Here is a 16,535-nt window from a genome sequence, read left to right on the forward strand (position 1 = left end):
CTATCCCCCCTCCTGTTGCTTTGCACTGTGTTTTGCTTTTGGATGTCGGGCTTTCCTCAGTTTTGCACCACTCTCCGGCAGCCTCCATGTTAGAGAATTGATTGCTTAAGACTGATAACCTCAGTACAGTGCCGCAGGAGCGCTGTGCAGTCAGAGGTGCCATCCTTTGATTAGATTAAATTCTCTACAGTGTGGAAGCAAACCCTTCCGCCCAACATGTCCACACCAACCCTCTGAAGAGCAACCCACCCAGACCCATTCACCTACATTGACCCCTGACTAATGCACCTGACACTATGGGCAATTTAGCATGGCCAATTCACCTAATCTGCACATCCTTGGACTGTGGGAGGAAACCAGAGCAGCAAGGCTCCACCCAGGAAGAAAAGATACCGTGGCAGCAAATATCGGAAGAAGAGGATGGACTAATCTCCTGAGTCCCAAACCAACATTTCTCAATCAACAGATGCCCAAAACGAACAATTTTGTGATGAATTTAATCGAGATTTAGAGGATCTTGCTATCAGTCGCACTCCTTCTGACTTTACAGCAGGGACTACACTTCAAAAATTACTTAATTGGACGCAAAGTATCTTGTCGTTGTTGAAGGAGTTATTTAGATGAAGGTCATTTTCTAAGTATCATCGCACCCCCCCACCTCTCCAAGAACACATGGACCTTTACAGCACCCCACCCTTTGAGCTTTCCATTGTGCTGTCGAAATAGCCTGTCCAGACCTCTATACCTAGAAGGACAAGGTCAGCAGATGCACACGAACAGCATTCCCATGCAAGTTCTCCTCCAAGCCTCTCACCATCGTGACTTGGAAATATATCCTTCAGTGTCACTGGGTCCCTAACCTACATGCATTGCGGCAGCTGTAATTGGCTTCTCCACAGATACTTTAAGGACACTGAGGGATGGTTAATAAATGTTGGCCTTGCCTGCGATGCCCACATGCAGGTAAACAACAAAAGAAGACAATGCTATCCCTCAATTACCTTGTATTCACCCTCAGATATCCTCTCTCACTCTCTCTCTCTCTCTGTGCAGTTTCCTGATTATGCTGAAGCAGTTACAAGCTGGAAGAACAGTGTAGTTAGTGATTGGAGTGAGGTTGATCTTGTAGAATATGAGTTCCCTGATTGGGGCTGTTAATCTGGTCCAATCAGGGAGCCCTGACTGACAGATACAGGAAGGGAATAGAGGGATATGAATCCTGTAAGTGAAGACAGCTTTAGTATAGAAGGGCAAAAAATGGCGGCGCAGGCTAGGAGGGCTGAAGGGCCTGTTTCCGTGCTGTATTGTTCTTTTTTGTGTCAGGGGTTCTGCTCACTCTAGGAGTCCGCTCTGAACTAGCTGCGTCAGTGTCATTTCCTATTCACATGTAAATAAAGAGTGACTTGGTGATGGGATACCGGCCTTAGTGGAGTTATTTCAAACAGAATCTCATTTTTCGCCTGGAATATCGAGTTCAATAATTTTAGAACCAAAACATCTCCTTCCACATCTTTTATCCACCCTGACACCCCTGGCCCTGTCACGATGTGGTCATTTTTCTCATTTCCCCTCTTCCCCACCACATCATAGATCCAACCTTCCAACTCGGCACCGCCATCTTGACCTGTCCTACATGTCCACCTTCCTTCCCACCTATCCGCTCCATCCTCCTCTATGACCTATTACCTTTACCTACACCTCCGTCTACCTATCGCATTCTCAGTTACCTTCCAACCAGCCCCACTCCCTCCCATTTATCTCTCAGCCCTCTTGGCCCACAAGGCTCATTCATGACGAAGGGCTTATGACTGAAACATCGATCATCCTGTTCCTCGGATGCTGCCTGACAGGCTGTGTTTTTCTAGCACCACACTCTCGACTCTGATCTCTAGCATCTGCAGTCCTCATTTTCTCCCCATAATGCAGTCTGCTTTCAGCGCAGCCAGCCCATTTTCATCCACTTATGATCCCTGTTTTCTCCTTCCTAAGCTATTATCCATCCCTCTGTCTGCCTGTCTTATACTCTCTCTCCGCACTCTGTGACCACCTATCTGAAATTTCCACCTGAAATCCCAGTAAGAAATACAAGGAGGAGGGTGGGAGGCTGCAACCCCTATTGCAGCCACAAGCCAGAGCTGGAGGCTGGAGATCAATGAGAAGCTAACAGCCCCAGACTGAGCCACAGGCGCCCTCTGCTGCTCATCAGAAAACGTGCAATTTTCACCACAGCAACAATTGAATTCTCCCCCCACCACACCTCCAGGCAGTCTTCCAGAACACAACTGCTCAATGCATGACAAAGTACTTTTATCCCTCCACATATCCTCTTTTGCAGGTTTTGTTAAATCTGCACCTATCTTTCTCAATACAAGTAGAGACAGCCTTCATGATATCACAGCCTATCATCTATCTCAATTCCACTTTCCCATGTTACTTTCGTATTTTGTGATGATACTAGTCTCCAGAAACAACCAATTATCCATTTACGTCAAGAGCACACTCACTGACTAATGATTGTCTAGGGAAGTGAATTCCAAAGTCACACCACATTCTGAAGTGAAGGAATTCTCATCCCAGCCATACCTGGCCTGATCCTTACCCTGAATCTTTGCCCCTAGTTCAATGTTCCAGCAGTCCCTGCACCAGCCTCCAGTCTGGGACATGCCTTCTCACACTGGCCTCCATGACTCCATTCCCCGCCCCAGCCTGCCCCCCCTCCACCCCCCAAACCCCCGGGACTCCAGACTCCATTCCCTGCCTTGGCCTTCCTCCAAGGACTGCATTCCCTGCCCCCGGTCTTCCTCCTGGGACTTATTCCCCACCCGCCCATTCCCCCCAGGACTCCATTCCCGCTCTGACCTTCTCCCTGGACTCCATTTTGAACATAAACTTTTCATTAGGAATCCTGATCATTTACAATATAGGAAAATAACATGTCCACTTTAGTAGGAAGAATATCAAAGCAGCAGATTATTTAGAGAGGAGAGATATTGCTGAAAATGTGTTGCTGGAAAAGTGCAGCAGATCAGGCAGCATTCAAGGAGCAGGAGAATCGACGTTTCGGGCATGAGCCCTTCTTCAGGAATGCCTGAAGAAGGGCTCATGCCCAAAATGTCGATTCTCCTGCTCCTTGGATGCTGCCTGACCTGCTGCGCTTTTCCAGCAACACATTTTCAGCTCTGATCTCCAGCATCTTCAGTCCTCACTTTCTCCTAGAGGAGAGATATTGCAGTACTCAGGTTTGCAGAGAGAGCCCTGGTCCATGAATCCCATAAGGTGAGGTTCAGCTGGTGACTGAGATGATATATGGTAGATATCAAAATATGGGAACAGTGGGGGTTTTTAGCTACATTTTATACTATTGGTGAAACCACCTTTTGAATATTGTGTACAGTATTAAAAGGCTGAGATGCAGAACTAATTGGACAGCTCTTTCAAAGACCTGGCTCTATATGATGGGCTGAATGGTGTCACTTCCATGCTGTTAGATTCTATGAATTTACTGGGAGGAAGTGTGTCCCAAGTTGGGTTGGTGTGTGATCTGAAGGGGAACTCGGATGTGATAATGTTGAGACTCACCTGTGGTCCTTGTCCTCACCGTAGTCAAAATGTATTTTGTGACACTTAAGGAAAGTTCAAACTTAAAATTTGTTCAGGTGTGAGTCTAAATTCACTTACCAGTATTTTTATTATCTCCAAGTCCAACTTCAGCGAGGTCTTTAATCCAGGCCTGAAGTTCAGGGTCATCTTGAATTTCACTTTCTGTCTTATAGTGATACATGGCAATTTTGGTGACTAACCTGAAATTTATATTTGAATGTATTAAGGATCAGGAATGAAAAAGTGTTCAAAGACTTGACCTGTCAGGCTTTTAAAATTCATACTGAAGATGTGTACAAAAATGACCCTCTACCTAGGTCCTACCGAGAAGCACATAAAGTTTCAAAGAGTAGGTGCTGTAGTGGATGATGAATACAACTTGTCGCACGAACATATGAGTTACAGAAGACCCTTGTTTGCAAATCCATGCAGAACTTAAAAAGATAAATCTGATAGTGAACAAAGTAAGGATCACAATGAGGTTGTGTACTCATCAGAATATTGAAAATGAGAGAGCGGAGGCTAAGACAAACAATATCTTTTTCTTAACAGGTGACATGTGAAGGTGGATTGAGATCAGAAAGGAACAATATGTCCTTTGTGAAGATGCACAGTGTGTCTTCAGAAAATGCCATACAAGTAAGAGGAGTTTATGACAGACCAATAGCTGCAAATATATTTACTAATAAAAAAGATCAGGGCTTTGAAGGCTATAGAAAGTTTGTGATCACTGGTTTATCTTTTTAATCAAGCAAAGAGAATAATACCCTTAGAGACACAGGGGAAGCTTAGTTGCCGATGATAGTCACTGACAGAGAACTCTTTAAAGAATGTTTGTTATTTAAGAATGGCTGGGAGTTGGATGCTGGTGGTGTTTCCCTGCTCTGTTACATCAACACAAGTTAAGACGTGGTTCAATTTTAGATGTTATAGTTGTGGCAATTGTTTGCTATTGTAATGTTCTCTATTTCATAACAGAAAGTGATCCACCTGGAAAGAAAGGACTGCCTTTTCACAAAGCTGTCTCAACTCTCCACACCCCGGGCAGCAGCATGCAGAAATCCAAACCTATTTCCATCTGACCCAATTTTGCCAATCGGACACAGGCTACAGAGAGTTGATTCTGATTATGACAGCTGTGATTCACAAGGTATGGAGCTCACACTCTCACTCAAACCAGCTATTTAAACTTAGCAACGAGTTAGGGTGGCATGGTGGCTCAGTGGCCAGCACTGCTGCCTCACAGGGCTAGGGATCCTGGTTCAATTCCATCCTTGGGCCACTGTCAGTATGGAGTTTGCACATTCTCCCTACGTCTGTGTGGGTTTCTTCTGGGTGCTCCAGTTTCCTCCCACGTCCAAAGATGTGTGAGTTAAGTGGATTGGCCGTGCCAGACTGGCCTGTGGTGTCCAGGGACGCGCAAGCTGAGTTGGTTAACCATGGGAAAATGCAGAGTTACAGGCATAAGGATAGGGGGTGTATCTGGATGGAATGCAGTTCAGAAAGATCAGTGTGGACTTGGAGGGTTGAATGACCTGCTTCCACAATGTAGAGATTCTATGATCATCATTGTATGAGTTCAAACAGACTCCCTTTAGGTGGTATGAAGACACTTAATCCATAATTTGGGAGTCACAAATTGACTGGATAGACATAAATGCTATTGAAGAGTGCAAAAGATCCATTAAGCATCAAAATCTGAAGCATTTATAATTTTGTCCCATTAAAAGCTGAAAAGGTACCTGGTAGATATTTTTTTTTACAAAAACCCTCTGCTAGCCAGCTTTGTTTGGAAGGTGTAGGTTATATTTTAAAAATTCTGCATCTATTCCATGACGTTGCAGTAAAAGATCCTTATCGGTGCTTCCCTACAAATATTATTGCAGCATTATAGACATTAAATCGCAATGTTTTTCAGCAGGGATTCTAGGTTCACTGTTGACTAATAGTTTAAAGAGAATCTTAAAGGATTTAACATGACATATTAACAGGAATTGGTTTATATAAGAGATTAACCACTTAAGATTGAGAGGCTTTGAGCAGGTTTTATGAATATTTTCGCTGTCAAGAATGTATAAGTAATGCTATATTAGGTTTCTAGATGTTTTCCGTTTTTCATCTCCCCATAGCTTCTAGGTCTGTCCACAGTGAATATTGTTTGTTCTTAATAAAGCCTGCAAGTCAACTGTATTCTTTGAATGACAGAGGTAAGCAGGCAAGGCACGGTCAATTGCCTTCACAACCGTAGTGATCGGAGCGAGGTTGGCCAGATGGATCGCATTGAGCATGAGTTCCCTGATTGGGGCTGTTATCCCAGGCCAAACAGGGAGCCCTTGCTGACAGATCAAAAACAGGCGTGTCAGGAATTCTCCTCACCCTAGGGATGGGCTCTAAGATAACTGGTCAAAGGGTGTAGGTTTGCTCGCTGAGCTGTAGGTTTGATATCCAAACGTTTCATTACCTGGCTAGGTAACATCATCAGTGGCGACCTTCAAGTGAAGCGAAGCTGTTGTCTCCTGCTTTCTATTTATATCTTTCTCCTGGATAGGGTTCCTGGGGTTTGTGGTGGTGTCATTTCTTGTTCATTTTCTGAGGGGTTGATAGATGGTATCTAGATCTATGTGCTTGTTTATGGCGTTGTGGTTAGAGTGCCAGGCCTCTAGGAATTCTTTGGCATGTCTTTGCTTAGCCTGTCCCAGGATAGATGTGTTGTCCCAGTCGAAATGGTGGTTTTTTTTCATCCGTGTGTATGGCTATGAGGGAGAGAGGGTCGTGTCTTTTTGTGGCTAGCTGGTGTTCATGTATCTTGGTGGCTAACTTTCTTCATGTCTTTGCATGGAATTTTATAGATGACGTTGGTTTTGTCCATGGGTTGTACTGGGTCTTTTAAGTTTGTTAGTTTTTGTTTGAGAGTGTTGGTGGGCTTGTGTGCTACTAGGATTCCGAGGGTTCTCAGTAGTCTGGCTGTCATTTCTGAAACTTCTTTGATAAATGGTAAGGTGGTTAGGGTTTCTGGCTGTGTTTTGTCTGCTTGTCGTGGTTTGTTCTTATCCAGGAAAATTACAACCTAGTTTAAAAAGCCAGTTGTATTTTACACTATCTAGAAGAATATCCATGTCTGGCCTTCTTCCTTTTGGTGATGGTCTTTTTGGACTCTGTAGGTCCACATTCCATGTCCAGGAATCTAGCTCCCTCTAAAGTTAAGGGAAATTAGTCAAGATTTTTAAAAAATTCATTCATGGGGTGAGGGTGTCACTGACTAGGCCAGCATTTATTGCCCAGGGGGCAGTTAAGAGTCAACTACACTGCTTTGGGTCTGGACTCACATGGAGGCCAGACCAGGTAAGGATGGCAGCTTCCTTCCCTGAAGGGCATTAGTGATCCAGATGGGTTTTTCCTACAATTGCTAATGGATTCATGGTCATCATTAGACTCTTAATTCCAGATTTTTTATTGAAATCAAATTCCACTGCCTGCCATGGCAGGATTCGAACCCAGGTCCACACGGACATTATCTGGGTCGGCGAATTAACATTCCAGTGATAATACCACTTAGGTCATCGCCTAAGGATAGCAAATGTGGTTCCCTTATTTGAGGATAGCAAATGTGATTCCCTTGTTCAAGAAAGGGAGTAGGGATAACCCTAGTAACTATAGGCCGGTGAGTCTCACTTCTGTTGTGGGCAAAGTCTTAGAGAGAATTGTAAGGGATAGGATTTATGAACATCTGGATAGGAATTATTTGATCAAGGATAGTCAGCATGGTTTTGTGAAGGGCAGGTCGTGCCTCACAACCTTTTGAATTCTTTGGGAAGATGACTAAGGAGGTGGACGAGGGTAAAGCGGTAGATGTGGTGCATATGGATTTTAGTAAGGCTTTTGATAAGGCTCCCCATAGTAGGCTACTGCAAAAAATACGGAGGTATGGCATTGAGGGTGCGTTAGAGGTTTGGATTAGGAATTGGCTGGCTGGGAAGAAGACAGAGGGTAGTAGTTGATGATAAAGGTTCATCTTGGAGTGCAGTTACTAGCGGTGTTCCGCAAGGATCTGTTTTGGGACCATTGCTGTTTGTCATTTTTATAAATGACCTGGAGGAGGGGCTAGAAGGTTGGGTGAGCAAGTTTGCGAATGATACGAAAGTCGGTGGAGTTGTTGACAGTGAGGAAGAATGTGGCAGGTTACAGTGGGATATAGATAAGCTGCAGAGCTGGGCAGAAAGGTGGCAAATGGAGTTCAATGTAGGTAAGTGTGAAGTGATTCACTTTGGTAAGAGTAACAAGAAGATGGAGTACTGGGTTAATGGTCGGATACTTGGTAGTGTGGATGAGCAGAGGGATTTTGGTGTCCATGTACACAGATCTCTGAAAGTTGCCACCCAGATAAATAGTGCTGTGAAGAAGGCATATGATGTACTGGCTTTTATTGCTAGAGGAATTGAGTTCCGGAGTCCTGAGGTCATGTTGCAGTTGTATAAGACTCTGGTGCGGCAGCATCTGGAGTATTGTGTGCAGTTTTGGTCGCCATACTATAGGAAGGATGTGGAGGCACTGGAACGGGTGCAGAGGAGGTTTACCAGGATGTTGCCTGGTATGGTAGGAAGATCGTATTAGGAAAGGCTGAGGCACTTGGGACTGTTTTCATTGGAGAAAAGAAGGTTTAGGGGAGATTTGATAGAGGTGTACAAGATGATTAGGGGTTTAGATGGAGTTGACAATGAGAACCTTTTTCCACGTATGGAGTCAGCTATTACGAGGAGGCATAGCTTTAAATTAATGGGAGGTAGGTATAGGACAGATGTTAGGGGTAGATTCTTTACTCAGCGAGTCGTGAGTTCATGGAATATCCTGCCAGTAGCAGTGGTGGACTCTCCCTCTTTGTGGGCATTTAAATGGGCATTAGATAAGCATACGGAGGATAGTGGGCTAGTGTAGGTTAGGTGGGCTTGAGTTGGCTCAACATCGAGGGCCAAAGGGCCTGTACTGCGCTGTATTTTTCTATGTTCTATGTTCTCCCCGAGTTGTAATGGCTTCAGGTCAGGAGTTAGAATTGAAAAGAAAATGTACCACCCGGTCAGGTCATCTAACATTCCACATGGGAGTTGAGCATAAGAGAATTGACTTTGTTGCATTCAGCAGAATTAGTGATCATTGAGGGGATTTGAGTGTGCCAGAGTATTGATGAGAGTATTTCCCATACTGGAAGAACCTAAATTATTACTTACTTGTGAATCACTCTCTCTCAGAGCAGGCCATCATCCTTGTAAGTAGTATCTCTTCAGTTCTGTGACTCCACGGTCCTTCAGGTTTTCTGGCAGACACAGCGACCGGTAAGTCAGCCTTTGGAAGGATTTTGATCACAACAAATGAAAATAGTCTTCTTTGACACCAAACATCTTTAGAAAACAAGAGACAGATTAAATCTCATTTATTGGCAGCACCAGGAGTGATGAAGAATTGTTTGAATCATTTTCCTGGGAAACTGCAAGAATGAAGACAATAGCCTGAGAAGATAAATGCAGAAGATACAGCAGAAGATACAGCAAAAGAGATGGGGCAGCACGGTGGCACAGTGGTTAGCATTGCTGCTTCACAGAGACCCGGGTTCAATTCCCGCCTCAGGCGACTCTGTGTGTAGAGTTTGCACATTCTCCCCATGTCTGTGTGGGTTTCCTCCCACAATCCAAAAATGTGCAGGTCAGGTGAATTGGCCATGCTAAGTTGCCTGTAGTGTTAGATGAAGGGGTAAATGTGGGGGAATGGGTCTGGGTGGGTTGCACTTCAGTGGGTTGGTGTGGACTTGTTGGGCCGAAGGGCCTGTTATCCACACTGTAAGCAATCTAAAAAAAAAGATTTAGCATGACACAACCTTGTACCTATATCACGCACTGTCACGAGGACAAACAGAAATGGTACAAGGCACTCACGCGTAACCCAACTGTTTATCATCTGCTTCGTCACAGCGTAACCCTAACCTGATTACAAAGCTGAGAAAGAAAGGGGCAGAAGCCTGTGATGGTGAGTCAGCCATGGCTCAGTGGGTAGCATGAGCACCTGAATCAGACAGTGATGGGTTAAATCTCACTTCAGAGGTTTGAATATAAAATTCTAGGCAGACTCTCCCAGTTCCCAGAACTGAGGAAGTGCTGGAATGTCCGACATACCAGTACTATCTTTTAGATGTAATATTAAACTCAGGTTGCACCTGCCCTGTCAGGGACTGTTGAAGATCCCATGACTATGATTTTTGAGAAGAGCAGGTGATTTAACCTTGGTGTTCGGGATAATGCTAATAACTCAGTCATTGAGGCTGAGGCCTGAATTCCTGGGGCTATTCTAAGTCCTAATAAAACTCTGTACAAAGCCAGAATTATATGATGATTCTGCACAGCACTTTTACATTGAGTTAATAATTTAGCTTGTGCTTTAGGCCAATACTACTATCTCCATTTTGAGATCCCAGTGTGATGGGATGTGTCTGTACATTTATCATCCTTGAGTCTGCTTTCTCTTTTTTCGTCAATGAAGCACTTTATCGCTTGATGTAACACTCCTTTACCTACATCTGTACTTAGTGGGTTTCTCAAATACAGCTGTCTAGTGTCTAAGACTTCCCCCCTCACAAGTTCATTCTAGACTTGAGTCTCTCACTTACTGATATCAAAGTGATATCATCAGTTATATCATCATGATTTACATAAATCTTATTAAGCCACAGGTTACACTTAAAGTCAAACATCATTGATTAGAAAATCATCTTAGTGAGCACTAAATGAATTTGAATACATTTGAAATACAATTAAGGAGTCATAAGGGAGATTATGTAAAGCAGAACTCACTTGGCTGATAAATCCACCGTCGTCTATCAGTTTCAATCTCGCATGGGTGTTGATGTACTTCACATGAGGAGCCAGAAGCTAAAACATAATATTTATAATATTTAAATATTGTGATGAATTTTTGGAATTCCAAATCTGCCAAGTGTTTGGTCACTGAGTAAACCCAAGGCTGAGGTCCATAGACCTTTGGGCTCTAGGATAATCAAGGGATATGGTGATAGAGTGGGAAGGTGGAGTAGAAGATCGACCATTATCTTACTGAATGGCAGGGGAGGCTAAAGGGGCTGAATGGACTATTCCTACTCCTGTTTCTTATGAACTTACATGCACATTACCTCGTAAAATTGGTTTACTGGGATGATGGCAATTCATAATTGTATTTGGTGCATTCAGCTGATTGAAGGCATAGATCAGCTAAAAACTAATTTTTTTATTCATTTACAGGAGATGGACATCACCAACTAAAAACCATGTACTGGCCATCCCTAATTGCCCCTCGAAAATGTTGTGAGCTGCCTTTTTGAACCACTACATGTATCTCCATTAACTGGAAGTATGTCATGATTCTAAGGTCAAAATGCAAATGTGGTCTTGGCTGTAGTCAGAGGCACCATCCCCTCTGATTTTTCTTTGTTTACGAGGCCTCTGGACTGCATTGTACAGCACACCCTTGTGCATACTTGGCTCTGCCCCTCTGCAGTTTTAGAGAAAGCAAATACAGCAAGAGGGAGAGATGGTGGCACAGTATTAATCTCACTAGAGTATTAATCCTGAACAACAGCCTAACAGTCTGGGATATGGGTTCGGATTCCATCATGATATCATTTTTTAAATTTTAAATTAGCCTAATAGTGACCACATTACCATAGTCTATTGTTGGATAAAACCATCTGGTTCAGCAAACTCATTTAGGGAAGGAGATCTGCACAGTCTGGCCTAATCTGACTCCAGATCTACAGCAATGTGAACTGGTCATTGGGATGGGCAAGAAATGCTGAACTAGCCAGAAACACCCACATTCTATGAATGAACGATGAAAACATCCTGAGTTGATAAGTGGCGAGTATTATTACCGCCGCCCAAGTGTCAGGCAAAGAAAGTCTCCAAATGGCAGAATATGACCCCTTTACATTCAGTGGCATTGCTGTTACTGAATCTCCCACTGTCAACATCCTGGGACATCACCATTGACCAGAAACTCAACTGGACCCCTCACATAAACACTGGCTTCGAAAGCAGGTCAGAGAATATGAGTCTTGGACAGAGTAACTTACCTCCTGACTCCCTAAAGACTGTCTATCATCTACAAGACACAAGTCAGGAGTGTGCCTGGATGAGTGCAACCCCAACAACACACAAGAAGCTCAACACTGTCCAGGATGAAGCAGCCCGTTTGATTGGCTGTACATCCACCAACCTTCAACATTCACTCCTGACCCCACTGCCATGGCCCAGGACAGGAGGAATATATCAGACTTCAATAACCAGCATCTGGAGTTAAAGTGGGGTGTTGTGTGAGTTCAGTGAGACTGCTGTGTTCAGTTTAGAATTAGAGTCACTGTGCTTGGATTGGATTTGTATCCTGATGTTCTCCAATCAAGGCTGCTGTGTTCAGGGTAATTTCATTATAATTATTTTGAATCAATCTATTCAGACAGCTGGGACTAGAATCTGCGTGTTCTGGCTCAGAGATAGGGATGTCAGCACTGTGTCACAAGAATTACATAGTGAGTCATAGAGACACAGCACAGCACAGAAACAAACCTTTCAGTTCAACTCGTCCATGCCGACCAGATATCCTAGATAAATCTAGTCCTATTTCCCAGCACTTGGCCCATATCCCTCTAAACTCTTCCTATTCATATACAGATGTCTTTTAAATATTTTACTGGTACTAGCCTCCACCACTTCCTCTGGCAGCTCAATTCATACACGCACGACCCGCTGTGCGAAAAAGTTACCCCTTACGTCCCTTTTAAATATTTCCACTCTCCCCTTAAACCTATGCCCTCTAGTTTTAGACTCCCCACCCCAGAGAAAAGACCCTGCCTATTTATCCTATCCATACCCCTCATGATTTTATAAACATCTATAAGATCACCCCTCAGCTTCTGAGGCTGCAGAGAAAACAATCCCAGCCTATTCAGCCTCTCGCTGTAGTTCAAATCCTCCAACGTTGGCTACATCCTTGTAAATCTCTTTCAAGTTTCACAACATCCTTTCTACCAGCGGAAGGCCAGAATTGCACACAGTATTCCAAAAATGGCCTAACCAATGTCGTATACAGCTGCTGGTGATTATTTAATTGTCTTTTCAAGCCAACATAGAATCTTACTTTAGGAGGCAATGGTCTAGTGGCATTATCTCTAGACTATTAATTCAGAAACTAATGTTCTGGAGACCTAGGATTAAAGCCTGCCATGGCAGAAAGTAAATTCAATAAGGTGCAGGCATGGTGGCACAGGGTTCAATTCCCGCTTCAGGCGACTGACTGTGTGGAGTTTGCATATCCTCCCCATGTATGCATGCTCTGGTTTCCTCCCACAGTCCAAAAACGTGCAGGTTAGGTGAATTGACCATGCTAAATTGCCCGTAATGTTAGGTGAAGGGGCAAATGTAGGGGAATGGGTCTGGTGGTAGAGCTTCGGCAGGTCGGTGTGGGCTTGTTAGGCCGAAAGGCTGTTTCCACACTGTAAGTAATCTAATAAAAATAATCTGAATTAAGGGTCTAATGGTGACCACAGAGCCACTACTGATTGTCTGAAAAACCAATCTGGTTCATTAACGTCCTTTAGGGAAGGAACTCTGTTGCCCTGACCTAATCTGGCCTACATATGACTCCAGGCCCACAGCAATGTGGTTGACTCATAACTGCCCTCTGGGCAATTAGGGATGGGCAATAAATGCTGGGGCCTAGTTTGAGTCACCCAAATCCCATAAGTGAATAAAAATATCCTCAGCAGCCTGATTGCAGATGATCCCTGGTTGGATAGAGCTGGGGGCTCAAAGCTGAAACCATTTATCACCTTAGTGAAAGAAACAAACAGAAGTCCAACCAATCAACTGAACTAACTTTCTGCCAGAGAAACACATTGCAGTTGTAACCATACCAGGCATTGGAAATCAGATGGGCAGTTAAAATTGCTAACATCCCACACTCTTCCCAGAAACAGCAAATCTGCTGTTGTAACTAAACTTTGGGGCAGCTGCTGCCAAGACATAGTGGGGAAAGTCTGTCATCGAAGGTCTTTCTATCGAAATTAAATGGGGGTCCATTCAGTAGTTGGATCCTCCCAGTGCCTCCAGTATGTGTAAATGTAATCTTGTAAAGAAATACCTTGGGTTTGTTTGCTGGATAGAGTCAAACTCCAAGTTCTGTTTGTTTCCCCAGATGCTATTGTACAGAACCAATCTGCTTCAGTGACTGTGTGTATATAGGGGCCGCACAGTGGCTCAGTGGTTAGCACTGCTGCCTCACAGCACCAGGGACCCGGGTTCAATTCCCACCTCTGTGTGGAGTTTGCACATTCTCCCCATGCCTGTGTGGGTTTCCTCCCACAATCCAAAGATGTGCAGGTTAGGTGAATTGACCATGCTAAATTGCCCATAGTGTTAGGTGCAGGGGCAAATGTAAGGGAATGGGTCTGGGTGGGTTGCTCTTCAGATGACTGGTGTGGACTTGTTGGGCTGGAGGGCCTGTTTCCACACTGTAGGGAATCTAAGAAAAAAGAAATCTCTATGTATAATTTTGACACTAAAAAAAAATTCGAAACAGCTGATCTTTCTCATGTTTTTGTTTGCTGATCAAACAAAAATTATTGATCTGTTTCTTCATTCTTCAAATGCAGGGCTATTAATTTTATTCATTCATGGGATGTGGGTGCCATTGGGGAGGCCAGTTTTTATTGCCCATCCCTAATTGCCCAGGGGACAGTTAGAGTCAACCACATTGCTGTGGGTCTGGAGTCCATGTAGGCCAGATTGGGTGAAGATGGTAGTTTCCTTTGGAAAGGAATGAAAGGACATTAATGAACCAGATGGGTTTTTTTCCTGACAATTAACAATGGTTTCTTGGTCATGATTAGACTTTTAATTTCATATATATGTTTGGTTGAATTCAAACTTGACTATCTGCCATGGTGGGATTCCAAGCCAGGGTCTCAGAACATTACCTGGATTTCTGGATTAATGGTCTATCAATAATGCCACTAGGCCAACTGATGTATGAAAAGGGATTGGATCGGTTAGGATTAGGTTTTCTGGAGTTTAGAAAAATGTAGGGAGGGATCTCATAGAAGCCTATAAAATTCTAAATAAAAACAGAAGCTGCTGGAATAGCTCAGCAGCTCTGGCAGCATCTGTGAAAAAAAATTAGAGTTAACATTTCAGGTCTGTTGACTCTTCCTGAGAACTGATGGAAAATGTCAGTTTATATACAGAAGATGGGGTAGAGGTAGGGGTAATAAGTAAACAATAGGTGGAGATAGAGCCCAAAGAGAGGGAACAGTTGGACACACAAAGGGGTTGATAATGATCTGCCTGGGAAGGTGAAAAGCTGTTAATGGAGACTGTTTGTGGTTACCAATAGATAGTGTGTACTGGCAGACTACACGATAACAAGGTCTGGTGTGTGAGGTTGGAGGCTGGGACATGGGATTTCAGGCCCTAAAATTATTGAACTCAATATTGAGTCCAGAGGGCTGCAGGGTCCCCATGTGGAAAATAATGCATTATTCTTGCAACATGCACTGAGCTTTGCTGGAGCACTGCAGCAAGCCTGAGATAGAGATGTTGACCAGGGAACAGGGTGTTGTCTTAAAATGGCAGGTAACTGGAAGTTCAGGGTCTTTTTTTTTGCGGGCAGAAAGTGGGTGTTCTGCAAAGTGGTCACCCAGCCTCTGCGTCATTTCAGTGTACAGGAGACCATATTGTGAGCAGCGAATGCAGGAGACTAGAGTGTCTGAAATGTAGGTAAAGTGCTATTTCACCTGGAAGGTGTATTTGGGCCCTTGGATACGGAGGAGGGAGAAGGTCATTGGGCAGGTGCAATTCTTTGGTGGTTACAGGGGGAGATACCTTGCGGCTGTAGGGTCTTTTGGGAGTGAAGGAAGAGCTGACCAGGGTGTGCTGGAAGGAACAGTCCCTGCGGAGTATAAAATTCTAACCAGACTAAACAGAATATAAACAGGAAAGACGCTTTCAATGACCAGGGATTCCAGAACTGTGGTTACACCTAGAGATTCAGGGAGTGAGATGAAGCAAAATGTCTTCACCCAGAGACTAAGGAGCCTGTGGAATTCTCTGCCATAGAAAATAGTTGAGGCCAAAACATTGAATGTTTTCAAGAAAAAAAATTAAATACAATCCTTAGAGCTAAAGGGGGTCAAAGGGTACTGGGAGATAGCAGAATTGGGTACTGAATTGGATAACCAGTCATGATCATAACGAATAGCAGTGCAGACTTGAAGGGCCAAAAGATCTGATCCTGTTCCTATTTTCTATGTTTCTAAGATGTAGACTGAAAGAGAATGTCAACAGATAAACAATACAGGCAGTCTTCAGTTCACAGATGTGTGAGTTAAATTGTTTGGAGAATGCTGAATAGGCAGGAAATACATGACAAATAGCGAGAGATGGGAAGTATACAGCAACAAAAAAACATAGGAGATAATGTCCTCAGATTACTCAAAGTAACCTGGTAGCTGAATAAGGTGGTCAACAAGAATATTTTCCTTAATTAGCCATGGCTGAGAGTACAAGAGCTGGGATGTTGTATGGGAAATTTATAAAACATGGTCAAGCCACATCTGGACTGCTGCACTATAGGAAACATGTGGACAGCACTTGAGATGGTTGAAGAGGAGATTTACCAAGATGTTGTCTGGACTGGGGAATTTTAGTAATGAGGAAAAGTTGCTTGGATTTGCGTTATTTTCCTTGGAATAGTGGTGACAAAGAGCAGAACAAATGGAAGTGCGAAAAATTGAGGGATCTAGAGAGAATGGATAGCCGTTAACTCTGTTTTCTCTCTCCACAGCTGCTGCCAGACCTGCTGAGTTTCCACAGCATTCCCTGTGTTTGTCTCAGATTACCAGTAGC

General features: G+C 43.7%; 1 protein-coding gene across 7 annotated transcripts in view; it reads right to left on the reverse strand.

The window, feature by feature from the left end:
* Positions 1-3,685: 3,685 nt before the first annotated feature.
* LOC132835294 (polyunsaturated fatty acid 5-lipoxygenase-like) overlaps positions 3,686-16,535 on the reverse strand; it is a 58,517-nt gene continuing 45,667 nt past the window's right edge. For 6 of the 7 annotated variants that reach the window (XR_009647300.1, XR_009647299.1, XR_009647297.1 and 3 more), the window contains 3 exons: positions 10,437-10,514; positions 8,823-8,993; positions 3,686-3,800 (listed from right to left, as the gene is read on the reverse strand). The gene's annotated coding sequence lies outside the window, so the exon portion shown is untranslated. The remainder of the gene's footprint in view (positions 3,801-8,822; positions 8,994-10,436; positions 10,515-16,535) is intronic. The other variant, XR_009647295.1, reaches the window with a different exon arrangement.

This window comes from Hemiscyllium ocellatum, chromosome 44, assembly GCF_020745735.1.
Source record: "Hemiscyllium ocellatum isolate sHemOce1 chromosome 44, sHemOce1.pat.X.cur, whole genome shotgun sequence".
Taxonomy (NCBI): domain Eukaryota; kingdom Metazoa; phylum Chordata; class Chondrichthyes; order Orectolobiformes; family Hemiscylliidae; genus Hemiscyllium; species Hemiscyllium ocellatum.